At 36.3% G+C, this 10,989-nt stretch overlaps 1 non-coding gene across 1 annotated transcript; it reads left to right on the top strand.

Moving 5' to 3' along the window:
- Nucleotides 1-10,494: 10,494 nt before the first annotated feature.
- On the top strand, nt 10,495-10,617 carry LOC119509726. Its single transcript, XR_005211783.1, has one exon. It is a non-coding gene; the product is annotated as a U6atac minor spliceosomal RNA (small nuclear RNA).
- The last annotated feature ends 372 nt before the right edge of the window (nt 10,618-10,989 follow it).

Below are 10,989 nucleotides of genomic sequence, written 5' to 3'. Positions count from 1 at the left end.
GCCTAGGAAACTAAAACAGTCAGTTCTGGTAAAGGAAATCATATTTTCTCATTGACTTTCATCATAAAAGCAGAGCTGTGTCTCCTGGGTACCAGGGACTCCATTTTCTTATATTTTGAACGTTTCCATGGACCAGTCACCACTGATCTGTCACTTTTGATTCAGTTCCAACTACCAACACTTCAACTAAGAAAGTGATAAGTAGCAGTGACACATGGAACTCCTACACAGCACGGGAATGACAGATCTGTTTATTTTTGCAATTAATAAATAATACAGAAGCCCTTCCTGAAATTTGTACTTGGGGGTCCACATACTTAATTTGCTAATTTATCCCTGTTCCTCCTTTGGCTAGAATTTGACAAAGAACTTGGGATGGTAATTTAAGTCTGAGACCATGGCTTTCGAAAGCATTAAGTAATGATGAAAAATAAGGTAGAGTGTATCTTTCAAAATGTCATAAATCAGGGGTTATTGTTAATCATTTTTTAATCATAGATCATTTTGAGGAATAACTTATGAAAGCTACAGAGGCTTATTTAGCCAAAATCATGCAAAATTTTACACAACATTTCAGAGGGTTTAAAGATTTCTTGAAACAAAAATCTTTCATTAAATAAATAGACAAAAATAAAATAAAATAAAATAAAATAAAATAAAAAGGTTGCAGAGACTTCAAACTCAGCTCAGGGATATAGAGACCTGGAAGGAGCCTAACTCCTGATCAGATTAACACAAACCTTCATATTGAAGGCCTAGCAGAAGGTAAGAAAAGTTCATCTCAAGGAATAAATCTATTTACCTCATTCTCTATTACTACGTAAGATTTCTGGCTTTCAACAAAAATTACAAGGCATATGAAAAGGTAAGAGAAAAATTCCCAAGAGACAAAGCAATCATCCAAACCAGACTCAGATATGACACAGACATGGAACTGATAGGGAATGTAAAATAACTGATTAATATGTTAAAGGACATAATTTTAAGATCACATAGGAAATTTCAACAATGATTAAAATTATAAGACATACTCGAAGAGAAATGCTAGGAATGTAAAACACAAACATAGATGAAGAATGCCTTCAATGAGCTGATCAGTGGCTTTGATACAGCTGAGAAAAGAATAAGTAAACTGAGATCTATAGGAATTACCCAAACTGAAACACAAAGAGAAAAAAAGTGGAAAAAAAATCAGAGAAGAATACCAAAGAATTATTTTCTATTTGTTTCATTTATTCTTTGTTTCAAATAAAAATGGTTTTTAATTTCTTTTAACCCATGCATTATTTAGAAGTACACTGCTTAACTTCCAAATTTTGGGATATATTCAAATAACTTTTATTGGTTTCTAGTTTAATTCCATTAAGATCCAAGAATATACTTTGATGATTTTTCTTCCTTTAAATTTAATATAGCTTATTTTATGGCCCAGAATACAGTCAATCTACCTGAATTTCCCATGTGCACTTGGGAAGAATGTGTATTCTGCTACTGTTGGAAGGAGTGTTCTAGAAATGAGTATCAGTTCAAGCTGCTTGATAGTGCCTTTCAGGTCATCTACATCCTTTATGCTTTTAGATTGACTTATTTTTACAATTACAGAAGGGAGTGTTAATATCTGCAACTCTAATTGAAGGGCTAAAGCTAAATAAAACAAAACAAAACAAAAAAACAAAAAAACTCAACAACACCAAGTGCTGGTGAGGATGCTGAGCAACTAGAACTCTCGTATATTGTCAGTTGTAATGCAACATGATACTGCCACTTTGGAGGGTATTTGGGTAGTTTCTTACAAATGTAAACTTATACTTAACCATATGGCCTAGAAATCCAACTCCTAGGTATTTACCAAAGTGAAATGAAAACATGTTCACACAAAATCCGGTATGTGAATTTTTATAGCAATTGTATTTATAAGGTCAAATAACTGGAAACAACATAAATATCCTTTAACAGGTGAATAAATAAACAGGTAACTAAATACAGTGGAATACTACTCAGCAATAACAAGAAATGAACTATTGATTTGGGTAATAACATGGATGAATGCTAAATGAAATTTGCAGAGTGAAAGAAGTTGAAACCAAAAGGCTACATATTCTACAATTCAATTCACATGACATTCTCAAAAAAGCAAATCTAAAGGGATATAAATAAGATCTGTGATAGTCAAAAGTTGAAGGTGGGGAAGTGCTTGGCTACAAAGGGACATGAGGGAATGTGGGGGATCATGGAACCATCTTGTATGGTGCTATTTTGTTAAATACATGACTCTACGTATTTATCAAAACCCACAGAAAAGTATACAACAAAGAATGAATTTTATTATATGCAAATTTAAAAAAAATTCAACCAGATTGCCAGGAAAGCACAAAATGGAATGCAGACTAAAGCCATGACACCCATGAAGTTGGGTGAAGACCACATGGGAACTCTCTGTACTATCTTGCAACTCTTCTCTAAGTCTAAAATTATATTAAAATTAAAAGAAAAAAAGAAGCAACTACCTGATTACATTGCTATCACTTAATATAACATCTTAACAACAGAAGAGAAGGACATAATCTCATAATAATGTCCCTAAAATTAACTAAATTTAATATTATCACAAAAAGGGAACGGTTTTAGCAGCCAATTAAGGCTCTAGAAGTATTATTTTTCCATCTCCTTTCCTGACACATTTTAAAACATCATTTAAAGGATATAAGTCTAGGAGATACTTAAGAAAGGTTTCTGAATAAATGAGTTTAAAAAATACTAAAAATTCAACTCATCATCTTCCCTTTAGCCCAAGTACCTTCTAATTTCATGATTTTAGTTAAAGATGAGTTTAGTATCCCAGTACCCCTCAAAACCTGGCATCTTTTTTGACTCTAGATTTTCATTTCAACACTTCTCCCACCCTACATACATCAAGTAAGTCACCAACCAAGTTATTTTTACACCACCTTATCAGTTATTACTCTTTATCACCATAGTTAAGGCTCCCGTAAATTCTCATATGTCTGATTACAATATCAATTCAAATGTCCTCCTTTGTAAAAATGGCTGCCAGGTAAATCTTCCTTATGGCGCGGTCATACTCCCTAACTTCCGAGAATTCACCATTTCCTATTAAATAGATGCAGCTTCTTTAGGGAATTTAGTTGGTCCCAATATTTACCAACCAGGCAAACTGGACTGCTCATTATTTTCCAATAATAGTATCAATTTATGCCATTGTTATTGCTATTCCTTCGCTTGAATATGTTCTTCCTATCTATTAATAGAAATTCAGCCACATTAATTCACATTCCATATACTTCATGAAGCTATGCCTGATTCCCTGGATCTGGATTCAGATCTCCATCCCTATCCCACCCTCAAAACTCCATTACCATTTTGTATGACTCTCTCTTACCTTGTATTATGATTATTTAATCTGTCTGATTCATTGTCTATTATTATACTGTAAGCAAAATGAGAACAGAGGCTGTGATTCATCTTTATAGTCTATATTACTCATTGTACCAAACAAAGTGCCTGCTTCATAAAACAATAAATACTTGAAGAATGATAAAATAAATGAAATTATCAATGGATGAATGGGTTCATGCTAACTAAATTGTGATGGAGGAGGAGGTAAAGGTTTGGATTGAAGATTTATTTAAGAAAAAAAAAGTTGTTCCTTTTCTCATATCAAGGCTACTGGAGAAGAGAATTAATTGAGGAGAACACCAATGGTTATTCAAATACTCTGCTGGCTACTAGACCTACTATTCTAGTCATGGGCGCACAGGTGGCAAAAGAAGGTGGCAGCCAGCCTCCCTCAGTCCTCAGAGCTGACTTTGTGGGTTCCAGCAATGGCTACCTTGATTCTTCGGAATATAAGCCCTTCCAATCAGCTTCCATGTACTGAAAAAAAAAAAAGTACTATAAAGACACTTGCATTATCTCTTTTACATAAAAGAAACTAGGCTGTACAGAAAGAGCACTAGAGAATTTACCTCAGATAATAGCAGTCTCAGTAAAAAGCACCTGCTGACCCATACAAAATTAAGACATCACATGACACATACATTAAAGATACACATCAAATTAAATTCTAATACTCCAAATGACACTCTACTTTATTAAGCATGACTGAATGCAAAAGCCTATGACTGACAGGCATTTTCCTAGGCAGTCATAGGTAAAGGATATTTTATGGCTGAAAAATCATTTAAATATCTAAATATCAAGTGGACTAAACAAAACATGCCTGGATCTGGATTTCTTTTTTTCCTGTTAAAGACCAAGTCTTTCTCAATGCTATTGTCCTCCTGTGAAATGTTTTTCTTGTTTACATGAAATTACTCGAACTCTTTTCACTTAAAATCAACAAATCTTCCCTAAAATCACTTAGGAACACAAGAAAAACAGAGTACACAGGGTTACTTGACCTGCTATATTCGTGGACCAGGTCAGTGGCCCTAACTAACTGTGTTCATGTGGTAACTAAAGTCAGGCAGTTAACAACACAGTACTGAAATACCAAAAGCCTACCTGTGTGTTACTACATTTGGCCTTTAAAATGTTGAATCTCATATCCATTCTTACCTCTTACTACTTTCATTTTCCCTTGGAAAAAACACAAAAGGAGAATTTTTAAAACTTTATTTAAATACGGCATTACCACAGATGTAGATTCTAAGAAGAGCCAAACTCTTTAACTTATTCAAAATTAATTGTCAAATATAATTTAGTTGAACTTTTAAAAAGAGCTCCAGAGGAGGGGCAAGATGGCAGCATAGAGAGCTGTGGAATTCAGTTAGTTCCCTGGAGCAACTAATAAACAACCAGGATCAACCAGTAAATAATCTGGAACAACTACTGAGGGACAACTGTGACTGTCCACACATCATACACCAACCTGGAATAGGTGGAATGGCTGAGACTGCAGCATAAAAGCTGTAAGTAAAAATTGCAGAACCACACTGGGAGCTCCCTCCCCCAACAGCAGGCTGAGCTGCAAGACCTCGCTGTGGGAGAAAGCAGCATTCCTGGAGCAAGCGAATATAGCTCAACCTAGCTCCAAATAGGTTTTTAATTAACAAACGTAGACTGATGAATACAAGCTACAAGCATAGACAAACCCCTAACAAGCAGCAAAGTACCCTGAGGTTGCTCCCAGTGGACAGAAGGAGGGGCTGATGGAAAAAAATAAAAATACAGAGACTTTAGAGACGGCTGACCTTAGACAGCCAGAAAACACCTGTGTCCCAGGAAACAGGCTAGAAGAACGGGTGATATCTCTAGCCAATGGGTGAAACTGGGGGGCTGTAGACTGGCTCTGAAAGGGGGCTTCTTTCCCTTTTTCTCTCTCTCAAGCTGAATGGCTCAGTGGAGAAAGCCCCAGCCATTTTCAGTTCACAGCGCTCTGATCCAGACAGGGGTGGAGTTAACAGAGTCAGAGAGACAAAGGAGTAATTCAAGTGCAGAAGATAACTCCCTAGGGGGTGAATCTTCTCTAAGAGGAAGGAGATGGGGCTCAGCTCTAGTGCCTGCCCTCCCTTCAGAACTCAGACCCCATGGCCTGGGGGAAAACAGTCAAAACAGAAACAACTTAAGCTGAGAATTAAAGAGACCACACCCCTTTAAATCAGTGGGGAGTAACAGGCTGACAGGCACCACCTGCTGGGCAGGTTAGTAAAAGCACAGTGGCTAGAGGCTTCACAGGAAAGTCTGTCAATCCTCTAAGACACACCCTCAGGGAAACCTGACAATGAGTAAAGTCCCATTCTGAGAACTGAACCTGTTCTGGTCTGGGAAAATATGATTGGGTAACCAAGAAAACCAGAATCCTAAACAACAGACAACTACAAATTACACTAGGAAAAATGAAGATATGTTCCAGTCAAAGGAAAAAACTTAAACCTCAACTGGGATACAGGTGAGATATTGATTCACTTTAATGAAACAATCAATTAAAGATTTTCAAATAAATATGCTATCAATTCAAAAACTAAATCAATGAGTTTAGGGAAGATATGGCAAAAGAGATGAAGGATATAAAGAAAACACTTGGTGAACATAAGAAAGAAATCAAAAGTTTGAAAAACAACTGGCAGAATCTATGGAAATGAAAGACAATGCAAGAGATGAAAAACACAATGGAGACATACAGCACCAGATTTCAAGAGGCAGAAGAAAACATTCAGAAACTGGAGAACAAGACACCTGATAGCCTACATACAAAAGAACAGATAGGGAAAAGAATGGAAAAATATGAGCAAAGTATCAGAGAATTGAAAGAAACATGAAGCACATGAATATACGTGTCATGGGTGTCCCAAAGGAGAAGAGAAGGGAAAAGGGGCAGAAGCAATAATAGAAGAAATAATCAATGAAAATTTCCCATCTCTTATGAAAGACATAAAATTACAGATCCAAGAAGCGTAGTGTACCCCAACAGAATAGATCTGAATAGACCTACGCCAAGACACTTAATAATCAGATTATCAAATGTCAAAGACAAAGAGAGAATCCTGAAAGCAGCAAGAAAAAAGTGATCCATCACATACATGGGAAGTTTGATAAGACTATGTGTGGAGTTCCAGGTAGAAACCATGGAGGCAAGAAGGAAGTGGTATGATATATTTAAGATACTGAAAGAGAAAAACCGCCAACCAAGAATCCTATATCCAGCAAAACTGTCCTTCAAATATGAGGGAGAGCTTAAAATATTCTCTGACAAACAGGCAATGAGAGAGTTTGTGAACAAGATACCTGTGCTACAGGAAATACTAAAGCGGGCACTACAAACAGATAGGAAAAGACAGGACTGAGAGATTTGGAACACAAATTTGGGTGATGGCATCACAACAACGTAAGTACACTGAACAAAGATGACTATGAGTATGGTTGAAAGAGGAAGGTTAGGAGCATGTGGGACACCAGAAGGAAAGAGGAAAGATAAAGACTGGGAATGTATGACTCAGTGAAACCTAGAGTACTCAACAATTGTGATAAAATGTACAAATATGTTTTTACATGAGGGAGAACAAATGAATATCAACCTTGCAAAGTGTTAAAAATGGGGTGGTATTGGGGGGAAAATATAATCAATGTAAACTAGAGACTATAGGTAACAGAAACATTGCATTATGCTTCCTTTAACGTAACAAAGGCAATATACCAAAGCTAAATGCCTGTAAGAGGGGGATATAAGAAAAGGGAATGGGACTCTCGGCTTTGTTGATATTGTCTGACTCTTTCATTATACTTTCTTTCATTATACTTTATTTTAATTCTATCTCTCCTTTTGTTGCTTTTTAGTGGTCATCTTTTTTTTCTTCTTTCTTTTTCTTTTTTCTCTCTACCTTCTTTGACTCTTCCTCTTTCTTTGTGGAAAAAATGGAAATGTCCTTATATAGACAGTGGTGATGGTGGTGAATGAATAAATACATGATTATACAGGGAACCATCGATTGTTTACTTAGGGCAGAATGTATGGTGCATGAACAAAACTGTCTTTAAAAAAAAACAAAAAAACAAAAAAAAAACGGGTTGAAGAAACCCTGAGGACATTATATTGAGTGAAATAAGTCAGACACAAAAGGGCAAATATTGCAGGGTCTCACTGATATGAACTAATTATAAAATGTAAACTCACAGACATGAAATATAGGTTACCAGGATATAGAATGAGACTAAAAAATGGGGAGTGGTTGGTTATTATGAGCAGAATGTTTAACTAGGTTGAACTTAAGTTTTTGGAAATGGACAGAGGTGACAGTAGCACATTATTATAAAATAACTAACAGTGCTGAATGGTGTGTGAACATGACGGAAAGGGGAAGCTTAGAGTCACGTATGTCACCAGAAGGAAAGTTGGAGGTTAAATATGGGAATATATAAAACAGTGAATCCTGTGGTGGACAATGTCCTTGATTAACTGTACAAATATTAGGAATCTCTTTCATGACCTAGAACAAATGTATGACACTCTAACTGGAAGTTAATAATAGAGGGGTATATAGGGAAAAAATATAACTCTTGCAAACCATGTACCACAGTTAGTAGTATTTTAACATTCTTTCAACAACAGTAACAAATGTACTATACCAATACTATGAGTTAATAATGGAGGGGGGTGTTTAGGGGTATGGGAGGATTTGAGTTTTCTTTTATCTTTTTATTTCTTTTCTGGAGTAATGAAAATGTTCTAAAAATTGAAAAAAAATTAACCATGGCGATGAATGTACAACTATATAATGGTACCAGGAACAACTGATTGTACACTTCGGTGTACCATATTGTATGGTATGTGAACAATCTCAATAAAATTGAATGTAAAGAAAAAAGATCTCTAGGCACATGGGCAGCCAGCTTTTTAAATGGTTACCTTCATTGTAGGTTTCTCCAAACCCACCTTTACTTTTTTTTAATTCAATTTTATTGAGATATATTCACACACCATACAGTTGTACAAAGTGTACAATCAGTTGTTCACAGAACCGCCATACAGCTGTGTGTCCATCACCAAAATCAATTTTTGAACACCTTCATTATCACACAGACAAAAATAATAAGAACAAAAATTAAAGTGAAAAAGAACAATTAACATAAAAAAGATCACTGGATGCTTTTTTTTTTTTTTTTTTTTTTTTTTTGCCCCCGTTTTTCTACTCATCCATCCATATACTGGACAAAGGGGAGTGTGATCCACATGGCTTTCCCAATCACATTGTCACCCCTCATAATCTACATTGTTATACAATTGTCTTCAAGATTCAAGGGTTCTGGGTTGTAGTTTGACAGTTTCAGGTATTTACTGCTAGCTATTCCAATTCATTAGAACCTAAAAAAGGTTATCTATATTATGCATAAGAGTGCCCACCAGAGTGACTTCTGGGCTCCTTTTGGAATCTCTCTGCCACTGAAACTTATCTCATTTCATTTCACATCCTCCTTTGGGTCAAGAAGATGTTCTCCATCCTATGATGCTGGGTCCCCACCTTTACCTTTAAATCACCAATACTCTATAATAATTCTCAAAAGTTTATAGTATTTTTCTCCAATAAATCTGGAATACACAGGTTCACACAAATGTGGGATTAATTTACATTAACTACACAATAATTTTAAAGCTCATATTCTAAATACTGCTGAGTCTCCACATTAATCAAAATTGCAATTAAAAAAGGGGAAAGAGTATTTAAAGGAATCCTCTAGTGAATCCTTTTGCAAAGTGAGTAATCACATTCTAACTTATCTGTTTTGTAAGTTGGGAAACAAGATTCTTGTTTCTGTAACTCTGGTAGAGGAGATGAGAATGAGGGCAAAGAGCATCTCTTGGATGGCCCAAGAGGAAAGGGTGAGATGAGAGGCGAGAGCAGCAGCTCAGTTCTCTCCCTGGAAAGTTAAATGTCAGCAGGGTTAGGCCTTGCCAATATAAATACAATCACAATGATGGTATAAAAAGACATGCATTTTCACCTCTATTGACTTTTCACGTTCATGGGATAATTATTGTAACATTTTCTTAAAGGGCAAAAAGCTTTTGATGATGAATACATCTCATTACATGGAATTTTACGTGTAATCCTTACACGAATCTCATTGTAATTCAATGGATGAATTACGTGTTAATGCTAGCATAACAAGCCTTTAACCTATTTGACTTAATTATAGGCTCATCATCAGATTTACTGGGAAAAGGTTTCTTCCCTATGCTCTAAAAAGTCTTTTCACTTTTTTAACCCTTTGATTATACCTTTGAAAGACAGCATCAGCTGCTGTTGCTCTCAGTCTCTTATTACCACTTCCTACAGATTCCACCTATAGCTATGAAGAATAGAAAGAACATCGTTTTCCTTAACTTTGGGAGTGTCTATCTAGGTGTTGGGTCTCTCAAGAACCCTGACCCCAAAGAAGCAAGACATTTTTCAAGTCAAGAGACGTGATAAAAATAGAATGAATTTAGGGCTGGCAGTCTGAAATCTAGCTCTGACAGTCACTAACAGGGTATTTAGAAAAGTCAATTAACTGGCATGAACCTCAGCTTTCTTTTCTAGTAGAGGAGCTAAAATACCCATCTGTCTACTCACAGAGTTCTGGTGAAGACCCAATGATAAAAGCCAAGTATTTGGAATGGTGATGTGTAAACAACAGAACACGATACAACTAGGAAATATAGATGACGATGATGGTGATGCTGATGATGGTGATGTAAAGCTAATTAAGAGGACCTCATGTTCAAAGAGTGAGGGTTCTAGTTTTAGATGTGTTCTTTGTGTAAACTGTCTTCAAAGCCAACTCCTCTGGGGCTGCCTTGGACATGCCCAATTTGTCCTGCTTCAACTTCTCTGCTGACCACTACCCATCTCCTAACACATAAATCCTTCCCATTGACCACCTCATCATCTATTTATAAATTCCCATTTTACCTGCAAGAGAAAGCCCTAGCTTTGAGCTTCAAACTTCCCCTTTACCACCTTCCATTTTTAATTTCATCCTTAAAATCTGAGGGTAAAGCTGTATGAAAGGAGAGGTTAGCATGCCCCTTGACAAGGATGGAAGAGGCCCTCGGGCCTGCACAACATGCAGATGGTTAAGGCATTGCACCTACTTCATGGCATCTAGCCATCATTTTTAGAGAATCCAGTCTATGAAACAAGCCTAAGAAAGAAGTTAAAAAGAAGAGGTGGAACCATTCCAAAATGTCTATTGCACAAAGAAAGATCAGGTAGTGCAGAAAAAGGCAAGTTTCCTCAGAGCTCAGGAGTGGGCTGCTCAAGCTAAACCAAACTGCAATTTTCTATGAAGATTTTTCTGATAAAGACAGTAAACTTATCAACCTGCTAAACAACCCCCCCCCAAAAAAAATCTAAGAAGTAAACAGTCTGTTTTCTGTGAAAGCTACCAGTACCAGCCAATACAGAAAAAAAAATGGCTCTTCCCTGAGAAGCTCTGCCCCCTGACCCCACAACTGATTCTCTGCTCTCTTCATCTCCTAGAAATGCCCCA

This window comes from Choloepus didactylus, chromosome 14 (genome assembly GCF_015220235.1).
Source record: "Choloepus didactylus isolate mChoDid1 chromosome 14, mChoDid1.pri, whole genome shotgun sequence".
Classification (NCBI taxonomy): Eukaryota; Metazoa; Chordata; class Mammalia; order Pilosa; family Megalonychidae; genus Choloepus; species Choloepus didactylus.
The sequence above is the reverse complement of the archived record's forward strand: the minus strand, read 5'-3'. Positions and strand labels throughout refer to the sequence as shown.